The following is a 15,830-nucleotide window of genomic DNA, read 5'->3' as shown; positions in this document are numbered from 1 at the left end:
ATTGACAACGGAGACAACGCTGTCGGTTATCTGGTGGTTAAAAATACTAATAATACTTAGATAATACTTATAATACTTTAATAATGCATAGTAATTGATCAATATTGTAATAATAAGTAATAATAATAAAACTACTGCTAACAAAAACGAATACTATAATAATACAATTGCAATAATTTAACTAATAATAATAAAAATGATCTATTCCGTTATTATTGGCCTAATATTATAAGACAAACACGTTTTTTTGTGAATGGTTGCCATGGTTACATGTTTGTTTTTTTTTACTTAAAACTATAGGGTTAGGGTTTTCTTTATTTGCAGATTGCAACAGCATTGCATGCAGATCGGGTCAATGTCTTCAATAAGGAAAACATGGGGTAGAGACAGAGGAGAGAGAGAGAGAGAGAGAGAGAGAGAGAGAGAGAGAGAGAGAGAGAGAGAGAGAGAGAGAGAGAGAGGGGAGAGAGAGAGAGAGAGAGAGAGAGAGAGAGAGAGAGAGAGAGAGAGAGAGAGAGAGAGAGAGAGAGAGAGAGAGAGGGAGAGAGAGAGAGAGAGAGAGAGTGGGAGAAAGAGAACGAAAGAGAGACAGAGAGAGAGAGGGAGAGGGAGAGGGAGAGGGAGAGAACGAGAGAGCGAGAGAGAGAGAGAGAGAGAGCGAGAGAGCGAGAGAGAGAGAGAGAGAGAGAGAGAGAGAGGCAGGGAGAGCGAGAGAGAGAGAGAGAGAGAGAGAGAGAGAGAGAGAGAGAGAGAGAGAGAGAGAGAGAGAGAGAGAGAGAGAGAGAGAGAGAGCGAGAGAGAGAGAGCGAGAGAGAGCGTGAGAGAGAGAGAGAGAGAGAGATCGAGAGGCAGGGAGGGGGGAGAGAGGGAGTGGAAGAGATGGGGGGGGCGGAGGGGCCCTAACGAGCACAACAACATGAATTCCAGATGTTCCCGGCTGATCTCTGTCCGGGAATGTCGGAGCCTGAGGATGAGGAGGATGGGTTGATGAAGATCTCTCATCCAACGCATTCTCACTCCGAGTTCATTCAAAATCGACTCTTTTGGTTTTTTTTGTGGTTAACTGCTGACGCAAAGGGACTCCTTCTGAGTCTTCATTCATGCAGGGGGTTGTCAACTCATTACAATGTAATCCGTCCACGGCGATCAGTGATATGTATGTAACCCTAACCAGTAGCGTCACGATGCTGTTTTATTCGGGGCTAAAGCCTCGGGTGGAAATAAAAATGCAGAACGATATGCGAGGACGAGAGACGGAGAAAAGGATTAGAGGGGAGAAGGAGAAGAGGGAAGGAGGAGTTTAGTGACCAGAACTGTATGGAGTGTATCTATTGTGTGTGTGTGTGTGTGTGTGTGTGTGTGTGTGTGTGTGTGTGTGTGTGTGTGTGTGTGTGTGTGTGTGTGTGTGTGTGTGTGTGTGTGTGTGTGTGTGTGTGTGTGTGTGTGTTCTATATAGTTTGTATCTATATTAAGTTAATCATTGGTGTGTGTCTATTTTGTGTGTTTATCTTTATGGTGTGTATCTATATGGTGTGTATCTGGTGTGTGTGTATCTTTATGGTGTATACCTATGGCTTGTGCGTGTATGGTATCTGCATATGGTTTGTATCGATATGTTTTGTGTATCAATATTGTGTGTTAATCTATGTGTGTGTATCATGGTTTGTGCGTGCATATGGTGTGAATCTATATGGTGTATTGGTGTGTGTCTGTATGGTGTTTGTCTGTGTGGTGTGTGTGTGTGTGTGTGTGTGTGTGTGTGTGTGTGTGTGTGTGTGTGTGTGTGTGTGTGTGTGTGTGTGTGTGTGTGTGTGTGTTAACGTGTGTGGTGGTAGGCGATGACTCCAGTTTAACCAATGAATGAGTCTCTCTGGTCTCCTTGATGAAAGCTTCCTTCTCACTCCTCAAAGGGCCGTTCAGGATGCTGCCAAGCTACGGTTGCAATTGAGACGGTAACTCGCAGAGCGCTCAGAGAGCAGATGTTCTCGTGTGGTAACATCGCCCTCTGCTGTCCACATCCGCTCACTACACACACAGGGACGTAACAATAATTAGTTAATTAGTTGCATCTGGTGCGTTTCACTTAAAAGGGTACCGGACAGTAGTTGCTGTCCTCCACTGTTTGGCAGTCTCCCATACGCGGTATGTTGTGCTCAAAGAAACCAGAACGTGAATGAGAATGTGAGTGGAATTGTCTTGAACATTCGCAAACTTTCATGCTCGTTCATTGCCCTCCTTCATTGAGCGTGACAAGACAGAACACTTATTTTACCATAAACATTTATTGGCGTTGCTAACTTTATATCTGTATTGTATTTAATTGTTTAATCGCATTTATGAATGTTCAAGAACCTTCCTACGTCATTTGACGCGATCTCCCGTTTCCCGGCAACAGACGATCGCGTCGTCTTTTGCTATTCGATTAAACAATTAAATACAATACAAATATAAAGTAAAAACAAGTGTTATCTAGCGATCCGTTATCTGTATTATGTTATTTCGTCTTTCGAAACATGAACCGAATGTTTTTTGCAACCTGCCCGGCAACAGACGATCGCGTCGTCTGTTACCAGGCAGGTTGTCAAGATGTAAACAACAGATGACGTAGGCCGGTACAATTTTCGCCCCGGGTACAATTTTAACGTGACAGCGGCACTGTCCCGTTAAAATTGTACCGGGGGCGAAAATTGTACCGGCCTACGTCATCGTTTGTTTACATCCTGACAACCTGACAACCTGCCCGGCAACAGACGACGCGATGCAGAAAACATGTTTCCAAACGACGAAATAACATAATACAGATAGCGGATCGCTATCTGTATTATGATAGATAGCGATAACACTTGTTTTTACTTTATATTTGTATTGTATTTAATTGTTTAATCGAAACAATACAAAAATTTGCCCGCAAAACGGGCGATCGCGTCAAATGACGCGTCAAATCACGTAGGAAGGTTCTTGAACATTCTAGACTATGAAACCTGCTTAAAACACTCAGTTTACTACCTAAATTCGATTAAATAAATCAATACAATACAAATATAAAGTAAAAACAAGTGTTATCTAGCGATCCGTTATCTGTATTATGTTTCAAGAACCCTCCTACGTCATTTGACGCGATCGCCCGTTTCGCGGGCAAAACATTTGTCATTTGACGAGATCGCCCGTTTCGCGGGCAGATTTTTTTATTGTTTCGATTAAACAATTAAATACAATACAAATATAAAGTAAAAACAAGTGTTATCGCTATCTATCATAATACAGATAGCGATCCGCTATCTGTATTATGTTATTTCGTCGTTTGGAAACATATTTTCTGCATCGCGTCGTCTGTTGCCGGGCAGGTTGTCAGGAAGTAAACAAACGATGACGTAGGCCTGTACAATTTTCGCCCGCGGTACAATTTTAACGTGACAGCACCAGAAAACCAAATTACATACAGCAGGTCCAGACCTGCTGTATGCTCAATTCAAATTGAGCGGAAGTACTTAGGCGGGCAGAGCCAGGCTAGGTTGAGTGAGCCTGTGCCAACTAAACCAGAGCTGTCGGTTCCACGGCACCGGTTATGCATTAGTTCAATCAACACAGGGTTGTGCGCGTCCACGCCAAACCTATAAAGAAGTGATTTATGGATCATGGAAACCCTGATCGAAATGGGGAAACGGGCCGCTTGAAAGTGAAAATGTCATGTTGTCCTGGGAACCGGATTTTCAGTTCTAAACAACCGAACGAGAGATGGCGTTGAGATGTGCGAGAGATGTGTCGTTTCTTTCAAAATGAAAATAAATCAATGTCAAGAGGTGAAAATCACTACCAATCGAAACATGTCGAGGCGTTAATGTATTCACTGCAAGGTACTGTGGAGAAAGCTATTTAAATATATTAAAGATTTGTGTGAGAATCTGTATCTCTCCAGCAAAAAGTCATCCGGATATAGCCGTGGTCATAAATCTCTCCCGGTGGATTGCACGAATAATTGGCGCTCCGGTATCAACAGGGCTCTCATCAAAAGGGCATGCCACTGTGAACACATGGAATCTGCGGTGAACGCAGCTTTAAATCCCCAAAACCGGGTTATGTTCCAAACTTAACCTGCACAAAACCTGGTCCGACCAGGTTTGATTCAGAGTATATGTTGCTATAGTAACTAACATACCGTGTTCATTTTGGAACGGAAACCCTAGGGTTACCGCAAACCCCGGGTTAATTTGCCCGGTTATGTGATAAAACCGGCTTTGTGGAATACCCCGCTGCCCTATGAAGTGACATCACGCCCATACAATCATCAAAACATTGAGATCCGTTTTAAAACAGTTTGTCTTTTTGACACATAAAAACTAACTTTTTATAAAATGTCATCAACTTATTCATCAACAAGTCATTGGATATATTAATACCAGAAAATGATGAAGAAATAATTATATATATAGACTGGGAATCGAACCCCAGTCCCAACGGCGGCGGCGTGCATATCCTCTCCACACGGCGGCGGCGTAGCTTCTCCACACCACACGTTCATTTCACACGTTGTGATCGTTCTCCAGGGAATCCTGGCACTATCCACTCACCATGGTCGCATATCCGTTACCAAGGCAACCCGCTGGGCCGCATCTGCACGTGGTTTAACTAATTAGTGCCACGCTCCGCGCTAATGAGTTCACCTGCATGTGGCGACTCGTGCTCAGTCATCTCTAACTTACCTGTCTGCTGCTCAGTAGGCCAAACTAAGCAGGTCGGTCTCCCCACTAACCGTCTAACGTCTCCCAGGTACGGTGATGTATACTTTAGGAGTTTAACCAGAACTTGGTTGGAGTTTCCCGGTTTTGTGTGACAAATGACAGTTCTTGTAACGAACGCTTTTCGAAGTAAAACGGACCACCACATCTGGACCTGCTGTGAGTAGAACGTTTATTTTCCTACTAGGCTTACTTGATGTTTAATGTTGGTTCTTGATGTAATTGGACATCATTTGTAGTTTTTTTGCGTGGTTATGGGCCATTTATTTATTCAGGTGGTGTGGTTAAATGTGGATTCAATGTGCTAGTTGTGTGGGCTGATTTAAGACTTCTATAGAGTCTGATGCGTTTGCAAAATCATGTTTTTTATTAAGCCCTTGATCGTTTTATTAGGTGGATTTTTGCCTTTTAAAAACAAAACAAATTAAGTTAAAACCCTTAAGAATTTGATATATTTCTTTCAAGTATATTAGTCTAGATGCAGCTAAACTATACACAACTGCCAAAATAAAGTTAAAAAAAATGATTAGTATCAAGTTTTAATGAAGTTTCTACAGGTTAAAGGACTGTCGTTTGGAGAAGATTGGTGCCAATATTTGGGGAAAGGAATGCATGATTAATTCAAATTAAGTTAGCTTGAATCAACTTTGCCTCAGTGGTGTGGTTTGAGCACTAAAACGAATCTGCTCGTTCCGTTACTTCACAGGTCAAGGAGGAGAAAGTGATTCTGTGAGTATCAAAACTGAACCATGAAGAAGAAACTGCGAACTGTAAGTCCTTATATTTCCTCTTTATGCTGGGGCATTGTTTTGGCCTCCTCGTTGGCTGAGGTGGAAAGGTGAATGATTTAAATAATGTTTTTTGTTGGTACGTGGGCTAATTACCTGTTTAGTTTGAACATGCGTCAATGCTGTGTTAGAAGGGTTGTAGTTTAGGTTCCAAGTGAATTGTGAGAATAGTAACATAGGGTTTCAGAGTGCAGCCAAAACATAGTCCAAGGTTTTGTCTAGATTTTCTTTCGACATGCTTCGCCACTACTTCCTGAACTTTGCATCACGTCACATGAGCCGTACTGATGAGGGTTCAGATTGAGTGATCAGAGATGCATGCTAGGGTTCTGCGCTGTCTGAAGCCTCCAGCTCTGTAGACTTGCCCCCTTCAGGTGAAGGCATGTGTCTAAGAGGTGGTTGTAAAGTCATTTACATGAACTGGGATGTCATTCAAGATGGTGACAGGCTCTCACCTAAAGGAGAAACGCCCGGGGATGAGAGGTGAGGGCTCTTCCTCAACGACTAGAACACCACCTCGGTCCTTCGCTAGAGAACCATGGAGCACATTTCAACGTTGCCCACCATACATCTTGAAGCCATAGCTACGGTTTCTCTACCTCCGCAGCTGGAGTAGAGCACAGCTGCAGTCACGAAAAGGGTCCTTGGTGGGATCTTACCGCGATAGGTTCTGATTTAAGAGGACCGAACTTCCAGGACCAGCTGGCCTCCTCCATTACTCTGCAGTTCAGCCTGAGAAAGGCTTGCATCTGAGCCAGCAGAGGGCTCAACGGCCTGCTGTTATTATGGGATGAGGAGAATCCTACTGTAAAGACCTACCAACCAATCCCTGCTCTGTTCAAGGTCTGGTCCTTTCATGACCTACCTACCAACTACTGGGACGTCCGATACTACTGGGACGTCCGATACCTACCAACTACTGGGACGTCCGATACCTACCAACTACTGGGACGTCCGATACCTACCAACTACTGGGACGTCCGAAACCTACCAGCTACTGGGATGTCTGAAACCTACCAGCTACTGGGATGTCTGAAACCTACCAGCTACTGGGATGTCTGAAACCTACCAGCTACTGGGATGTCTGAAACCTACCAGCTACTGGGATGTCTGAAACCTACCAGCTACTGGGATGTCTGAAACCTACCAGCTACTGGGATGTCTGAAACCTACCAGCTACTGGGATGTCTGAAACCTACCAGCTACTGGGATGTCTGAAACCTACCAGCTACTGGGATGTCCGATACCTACCAGCTACTGGGATGTCCGATACCTACCATCCCACCACTGGGGTGACCTAATCAGATTACTTCTCACCACTTCCATCAAATCCCGTCCCTGTTCTCAGGCTCATCAAAGCGGAAGAGTTTGAGTCTGAAGGAAAACAACTGGACTGCCTGTGGCTCTTCAGGTGGGCATTGCGAGGGTTCTACCTTGCCTGGTTGTTCATGCGGTCAGGGTTCTACCTGGCCTGGTTGTTCATGCGGTCAGGGTTCTACCTTGCCTGGTTGTTCATGCGGTCAGGGTTCTACCTGGCCTGGTTGTTCATACGGTCAGGGTTCTGCCTGGCCTGGTTGTTCATGCGGTCAGGGTTCTGCCTGGCCTGGTTGTTCATGCGGTCAGGGTTCTGCCTGGCCTGGTTGTTCATGCGGTCAGGGTTCTGCCTGGCCTGGTTGTTCATGCGGTCAGGGTTCTGCCTGGCCTGGTTGTTCATGCGGTCAGGGTTCTGCCTGGCCTGGTTGTTCATGCGGTCAGGGTTCTGCCTGGCCTGGTTGTTCATGCGGTCAGGGTTCTGCCTGGCCTGGTTGTTCATGCGGTCAGGGTTCTGCCTGGCCTGGTTGTTCATGCGGTCAGGGTTCTGGCTGGCCTGGTTGTTCATGTGGTCAGGGTTCTGCCTGGCCTGGTTGTTCATGTGGTCAGGGTTCTGCCTGGCCTGGTTGTTCATGTGGTCAGGGTTCTGCCTGGCCTGGTTGTTCATGCGGTCAGGGTTCTGCCTGGCCTGGTTGTTCATGCGGTCAGGGTTCTACCTGGCCTGGTTGTTCATGCGGTCAGGGTTCTACCTGGCCTGGTTGTTCATGCGGTCAGGGTTCTACCTGGTTCGGTTGTTCATGTGGTCAGGGTTCTACCTGGTTCGGTTGTTCATGTGGTCAGGGTTCTACCTGGCCTGGTTGTTCATGTGGTCAGGGTTCTACCTGGCCTGGGGTTCTTCATCCGGGCGTGATCAGGGTGACGAGGCATACCATGTGTGAGCGTGATGACATGGGGATACGCACTTATTATACATCACAACATTTTAGGAAATGGTCCTTCAAGCTTGAAAGACTGCGACGTGGCTGCCCTTTCTAGCCCCGACATGATGGTTGTCTGGCAGGCCCTGTGGATTGTATCTTCTGGACTCCTGTGCTGGGATGCACGTTTTTCTTGGGCTGAATTGCAATGCATTTGTCGATGCTAGCTGGACCTGGGAGTTGGGTCCCCCTTTGAATCAGAAACCATCTTGGTAACATCCCAACTAGGGTTCTCTTCATGCTGTAACCAAGCTCTTCAGCTGAGGAAAAGAAATCCTCGCTGGGGCTTCAAGATCTATGAAGAGGAATATTGTAATGTGTGCAATGGTTCCCTCCCGTAGGCGCTGTGGTGTATTCTAGTCGCTGAGAAAGAGCCCTCGCATCCTACCCATGGCGTCTCTCCTTGGAGTCCCTGTCACAGTTTTGACGGATGTTCCAGGTCATGTAACTGATGCAACAGCCCTTTTGAACACTGTTTCTCCGGTGGGGGGCGCGTCTACAGAACAGTAGACTTCAGACTGCACAGTATCCTAACATGCATCTCTGGCCACTCGGACCACACCCGGATCAATATGAAAATGCTCATGCGATGTGAAGCGAGGAAGTAGCCAAAAGACAGATTAGTTAGCTTTTTTTGTACACTGGCAAGCATTGTTAATTGGTAGATAATTAGTTAAATGGGGTAACTGAAATGTTTAGTCAAAATGTTTTGTACATAAACCAACAGCAACAAACTACCAGATCGCCTCAAGGTAAGTCTGTTGGCTGTATTTTGCAATGAGACGACCACAAGATCTTCATCGTCGTTCAGCTCAAGGTGAGGTGCTGGTTACGTTACTTAGGGATGGTTCGTACTGGAACGTTACGATTCCAGTATGACGGGGCTTGGGGTTTCTGTAGAGGTTGGTAGTTAGTTTTGTGCAGTCTGTGAAGCTCTAATGCTGCAGTACTGTGTGGTGGAGGATAACTGGCAGTACAAACAGGATTGGCAATTGCGTTACATCATCCACACCTTATTATGGCGTCTGGCAGTACGATCAGGATTGGCAATTGCGTTATGTCATCCACACCTTATTATGGCGTCTGGCAGTACGATCAATATTGGCAGTTGCGTAAACCTCATAACTAATGAGCGTACCCAATTAAGGTAATCTGGCAGTGCCCCATTTCTATAGGTAACCATCTGCGATTATTGGTAAATCCTTATGCACTAGAAATTAGTAAGGGCACTCTTAAAATATATATATTTTTAATTATCCCACAAAATACCGCAAACTACTTTGATAACTGCGCTCTACAATCAACTCTCGATTTTCTGCGCATACATTTATCGGGTCGCGTAAAAGATGGAGACGACGGCATTTACCTTCTACGGCTTTTTATTTCTTCAACAACCCAGCAGCTGAATGTGGCCAAGTATCATTTTACTATCTAAATTACTATTGATATTGCTAGTGTTCTAAATATCTGGGCTGTGATCTGCTCAATATAGTTTCTGCTAGACTTCAGAAACAAAAGGAAGGGTTAAATGTAAGTGTGCTTATTCACGTATTATCAAAGGGTATAGCTGTTTAGAAAAGTAAAGTTAATTGTTGCGCAAATGCTACCATAAACCTTTGACTTTTGAATAAATCAAACTAAGCACAAGGCAACTAAGATACGTGGTGACCAAGAACTCTTGTATTGATGCTCAGTTTATTATTGGTGAGGCAGTGATGTAAAGCGCGTCGTGGTGTTTTTAAATGGATGAATGTTGTGCTTACAGACGGGGGAAACTCCAGGCCTTGCAGTCCTGATCCTGTATGATGCAGAAGATGTCCATCCAACCGCACATGTGAGTGTTTGATATTGAAGCTTTCACATTGATTCCCACAGTATTTACCCATCTTTTATAACATTATGATCTTCTCAGTGATCTCTGCAGCGTGGTCGGTGGGAGTAGATGTGGCCGAGCCGTTGAACCAGGCTCTATCGGTGTAAGTGGCTTTCTATCAATGTTGATTTTTGTGTTAAAAGGATGAATATTGGATGTTAATGTGCTTGATTATGATGGTTCAGTTCCTTGATTTAGTGTTTGGGAGTCCGCTTCCTGAAGACGTTCAACCTGCGTCTAGTTTATTGCTTCTCTTTCTGAAAAGTGTACTCATCGCTTTGGTTAAAAGCATCTGCTAAATGCCCTCAATGTAAATGTAGTTGATTAATAAAGCTAATTTACAGCAGTTTAGATATGGCACGTCGTCTCCCAAGGTCTAGTTAAATATTTTACAACACAGCTGGTTGGACCTGAGGCTGGGGACTAGAGGGTAACCCCACTACCTGGACCAGTAATGGGGCAGCAGGGTGGACCAGGGTACCATCTCCAAGCCGCTCTGAAACTAATTGTTGAGGCTGATTATTTTTTATCATAAATAAAAAAAAAAAAATGTATATATATATCTCGAAAATATCGCGAGAACACTACTCGTCATCGTGGGACGCCAATATCGTCATCGCGATAAAAATTCGATATATTGTGCAGCCCTAGTGCATGGTTCTTATTTATTTTTTTAACTTGCAGTGTCTTCTATTCCTCTACATTTTACACCAAAAGCCAGTACTTTGGTTCAGAATGGTTTAAAAGAGGCGTCCAGAGAATAATCCCACCCACTGCTCAACTACCACCCCTGTTTGTTACAGACCCGATGGCCTTGGCTGATGGAGGAACTGCATCTGGAGGACGACCATGAATCTACCTGCCAACAGGTGGTACTGGTTTGCATGAACTGAACATGGTGGACATGAGGCAAATCCCCTGCTGTTTGCCCCAGACCAGGACTGGGTGATGGAGGGGTGGTGATGGAGCCGTGCTGAGGACCTGCTGGTGAAGGAAGTCCCTCGGTGGGGGGGCAAGGACAGCCGACCCTGAGGTGATTATACCTTACACTGCCACCTCAATGTGAAGGAGTAGGCTGCTAGACTAGCCACTCCACCAGCCCTACATCGGTCTCTTCAGCCATCGTTTTGATCAGAATGATTTTGAGAAAAAAGTCGCTGGGTTTAGGGAGCTGTGAGTGAACAGGATTTATTCACTCACAATTTTGCTCTCCATGTGAGGCTGCAGCGCCTGATTTCTCGCATTGATTCCCACAGTATTTACCCATCTTTTATAACATTATGATCTTCTCGGTGATCTCTGCAGCGTGGTCGGTGGGAGTAGATGTGGCCGAGCCGTTGAACCAGGCTCTATCGGTGTAAGTGGCTTTCTATCAATGTTGATTTTTGTGTTAAAAGGATATATATTGGATGTTCATGTGCTTGATTATGATGGTTCAGTACCAGAGGGTAACCCCACTACCTGGACCAGTAATGGGGCAGCAGGGTGGACCAGGGTAACCATCACCAAGCCGCTCTGAAACTAATTGCAGAGGTTGACTATTTTTTATTATCTTTCTCAGATTTTCATTCTGACAGTAGTAGTTTATACATTTCTCAACGAGTCACCTTGTAAGCTAGAAGTTAGATATTTTTTCCCCTTTACAAATGCAAGGGTGTGCAGGTTTGACCTCCCCGGCTTTGTTACCAGATTTTGGACCCAACTACTGCCGTTTGATGTTAGGTCAGGACGCGTTGGTGGAGGAGGTGGGCTGATGGAGGAGAGCCGACGGAGCCATGGTGGACGAGAGCCGATGGAGCCATGGTGGACGAGAGCCGACGGCGCCATGGTGGACGAGAGCCGACGGAGCCATGGTGGACGAGGGCCGACGGAGGAGCCGTGGTGGAGGTCCTGCCTTAAGAATGATGTCGGGGTGAATGCAGCCAGTCTCTAGATTGATTATCACTCACTGCTACTGAACGGTTTCTGTTCTAAAATCGGTTACTTCAGCCGTCATCTAATATGGCTGATTTTGGACCCAACTACTGCCGTTTGATGTTAGGTCAGGACGCGTTGGTGGAGGAGGAGGACTGATTGAGGAGAGCCGACGGAGCCATGGTGGACGAGAGCCGACGGAGCCATGGTGGACGAGAGCCGACGGCGCCATGGTGGAGGAGAGCCGACGGAGCCATGGTGGACGAGAGCCGACGGAGCCATGGTGGACGAGAGCCGACGGAGCCATGGTGGAGGAGAGCCGACGGAGCCATGGTGGACGAGAGCCGACGGAGCCATGGTGGACGAGAGCCGACGGCGCCATGGTGGACGAGAGCCGACGGCGCCATGGTGGACGAGAGCCGACGGCGCCATGGTGGACGAGAGCCGACGGCGCCATGGTGGACGAGAGCCGACGGCGCCATGGTGGATGAGAGCCGACGGCGCCATGGTGGAGGAGAGCCGACGGAGCCATGGTGGACGAGAGCCGACGGCGCCATGGTGGACGGAGGCCCTGCCTTAAGAATGATCTTGGGGTGAATGCAGCCAGTCTCTAAATTGATTATCACTCACTGCTACTGAATGGTTTCTGTTCTAAAATCGGTTACTTCAGCCGTCATCTGATATGGCAGATTTAGAGAAAACCGTCCTTGGCTTAATGGAGCCATCAGTGAAGTTTTATTGAGACTCTTAACCCCTCAATGTGAAGGCTAGAGTCTACGCTACTGGTACAAGAATTCTACAAGTTTTATCGTTTGTTTTAAATATTGAGTTTCAGCTGAGGCAGAAGACTGTTTGAATAATGTTAACAGTCAAATTTCAAATGTGTGCCGTTGAATTCACAGAATGTTCTACCATTCTCCTGCATAACACATTTTCAAGTGTGTGCATGGTTCTTATTTATTTTTTTAACTTGCAGTGTCTTCTATTCCTCTACATTTTACACCAAAAGCCAGTACTTTGGTTCAGAATGGTTTAAAAGAGGCGTCCAGAGAATAATCCCACCCACTGCTCATCTACCACCCCTGTTTGTTACAGACCCGATGGCCTTGGCTGATGGAGGAACTGCATCTGGAGGACGACCATGAATCTACCTGCCAACAGGTGGTACTGGTTTGCACTGGTTTGCATGAACTGAACATGGTGGACATGAGGCAAATTCCCTGCTTTTTGCTCCAGACCAGGACTCTGTGATGGAGGGGGGCTGATAGAGCCGTGCTGAGGACCTGCTGGTGAAGGACGTCCCTCGGTGGGGGGGCAAGGACAGCCGACCCTGAGGTGATTATACCTTACACTGCCACCTCAATGTGAAGGAGTAGGCTGCTAGACTAGCCACTCCACCAGCCCTACATCGGTCTCTTCAGCCATCGTTTTGATCAGAATGATTTTGAGAAAAAAGTCGCTGGGTTTAGGGAGCTGTGAGTGAACAGGATTTATTCACTCACAATTTTGCTCTCCATGTGAGGCTGCAGCGTCTGATTATTCACATGAGTTCTGAAAGTTGTTATTCTGTAAAGGGGAAGTATTATACCACCAGGTGCGAGTGGGATTAGCCTAACAAGCGGTTTTGAAAATCTGCCCCGTATGACATCACTAGTGGGCGGGTCCACCTAGATCTGTGCTGTACAGATCATTCTACCAGCCTACCCAGTGGACCGAAGTAAACGTTGCTCATCTATCAGCACAGATCTAGGTGTACACGCCCAGTAGTGATGTAATATGTGTCAGATTTTGGAAACGGCTTGTAAGGCTAAGCACACTCACTCCTGGTGGTATAATGTCCCCTTTTAAAATGAAGAAAAAACTGTCTACTGAGGTGTGAGAATGTTTTTTTTTTTTTTTCATATCCTGATTGTATCACTGACCCACCAGGATCCGCTCGAATGTACGATCGCGACGATGCGACTGCAGAGGTCTCTGGCAGGTGAAGGACAGCTGTGGGTCATCATTGTGTTCAGTCATGTGACCATCAGAACTCAGGGATTCAATTATTTATGGAACTGAACAGCATTTTCATCAACTAGAATATTTCAGTGTTCTGACTTAAAAGATTACAAACTATAGCTGCTTTGCATTTGCTTTAGTTTCTATGCAAGTTGGAAAGAATCAAACAAATCATATTTAATGCCCTCATTAACACTCCAGCCAGGGCTTTGGTTTAAACCGGGCGTCACAAGAATACCCCCCCCCCCCCCCAATTGCTCAACTACCACCACTGTTTACACAGACCAGGAGTCCATGCCTGAGGAGAGCTGATGGAGGAGCCGTGCACCTGGAGAACCATGAGTCTGCCTGCCAACAAGTAGTACTGGTATGTTTGCATGAACTAAACATGACTTGTACTGGGAAACAACAGTTTACTACCAGACATTATAGCAAACTACCACTGATGTCAGACCATCAAACTACCACTTTGATTGTGCCCAGACATTGAGGCCAAACGGCCCCGTTTGTCCCCAAACAGGAAGGCGGGGCATAGGGAGGTGATGGAGGACCTGCCTGGTGAAGGACGTCAGGGTGGGGCGAGTGACACCCGACTCCAAGGGGATATCCACTGAGGAGGGAGCTGAAGGAGCCATGCATCTGGAAGGTGAGTCTGTTGCTGATGGAACTCTAAAAGGGGTAGGATGGGGTGTTTGGCTCTCCATCAAATGGTGCTGGGTTCCACCCCTGAGTTCTCAGACTACATGGCATGACGCACTTCTGAATTCACCAAGTCTCTTTGGCTCAGACGGTCTGCTAAATAACTGAATCATTGTATCCTTTTGTATTCATATCATCCGTCTTTGTAAGGTGCAGTTGAAATGCTGTGTCCAGTCTGGGACGGACAGATCTGAGCTGCATCAAACCTGTATCTCTGACCAGCTGTAGGCCTTTAGGTCAGTAGCCCACTGCTGAAGATGACATGGACATCGTGTTCATTGACTACAGGTGTAATAACCTTTTGATAACGTGACACTACCTAGACAGTCAACTGAACAATATGCTGTTTTCCTCTGTCCACATTTCAGTGATCAACAACTGCCACTCATCGCTGGCCTGTGGATTCATCTCCTTCACACTCACACAATGTGACCTTGGCCTGTGGATTCATCTCCTTCACACTCACACAACGTGACCTTGGCCTGTGGATTCATCTCCTCCACACTCACACAACGTGACCTTGGCCTGTGGATTCATCTCCTCCACACTCACACAACAGGACTTTGGCCTGTGGATTCATCTCCTCCACACTCACGCAACATGACCTTCTCACCATCTGTTGCACGTTTGGATGCACCTAGCGTGTTCCATCGAGGGTTCCTTCCTCCCCACGGTGGGAGGGTTCCTTGTCCTTCAAGGCGTCGGGGTTCAGTGTTAGGGACAGAGTTAGGGACAGATGGCTGCGCTGGATTCACGATACACGCTTTGTGATCAAAATGGGTTCGGACATCGGACAAATCGCTTCCCAAAATGTTTCAATGTGCAAACGATTTTATAAAATGTATACTCGTGGTGTTTATATAAAATCGTATATAACAAATTCTACCTGGTTGTGTGGCTTTTTCTGCATGTTGTGCATTATGTGATGTTTAATACTGACCATAATGAGTTAAACTATACACATCTACCCTACACTCGACCTCTACCCTCACCTTGACCCCCCCTCACCTTGACCCCCCCCTCTACCCTCACCTTGACCCCCCCCTCTACCCTCACCTTGACCCCCCCCTCTACCCTCACCTTGACCCCCCTCTACCCTCACCTTGACCCCCCCTCTACCCTCACCTTGACCCCCCCTCTACCCTCACCTTGACCCCCCCCTCTACCCTCACCTTGACCCCCCCCCTCTACCCTCGCCTTGACCCCCCCCCTCTACCCTCGCCTTGACCCCCCCCCTCTACCCTCGCCTTGACCCCCCCCCTCGCCTTGACCCCCCCCCTCGCCTTGACCCCCCCCCTCTACCCTCGCCTTGACCCCCCCCTCACCTTGACCCCCCCCTCTACCCTCGCCTTGACCCCCCCCTCACCTTGACCCCCCCCTCTACCCTCGCCTTGACCCCCCCTCACCTTGACCCCCCCTCACCTTGACCCCCCCCTCTACCCTCACCTTGACCCCCCCTTACCTTGACCCCCCCCTCTACCCTCACCTTGACCCCCCCCCCTACCCTCACCTTGACCCCCCCCTCTACCCT

At 46.9% G+C, this 15,830-nt stretch overlaps 1 long non-coding RNA gene across 2 annotated transcripts; it reads left to right on the top strand.

Annotated features, from left to right (window-relative positions):
• The first annotated feature begins 13,881 nt into the window (after positions 1-13,881).
• Positions 13,882-15,178, top strand: LOC115545943 (uncharacterized). 2 transcript variants are annotated; one of them, XR_003977161.1, is made up of 4 exons: positions 13,882-13,967; positions 14,121-14,246; positions 14,456-14,535; positions 14,668-15,178. It is a non-coding gene; the product is annotated as an uncharacterized LOC115545943 (long non-coding RNA). The 2 variants fall into 2 exon arrangements; XR_003977160.1 differs by having other exon boundaries at positions 14,450-14,535.
• The last annotated feature ends 652 nt before the right edge of the window (positions 15,179-15,830 follow it).

The sequence above is a fragment of the Gadus morhua genome, chromosome 6 (assembly GCF_902167405.1).
Source record: "Gadus morhua chromosome 6, gadMor3.0, whole genome shotgun sequence".
Taxonomy (NCBI): Eukaryota; Metazoa; Chordata; class Actinopteri; order Gadiformes; family Gadidae; genus Gadus; species Gadus morhua.
This window is presented reverse-complemented; position numbering and strand designations above follow the sequence as displayed.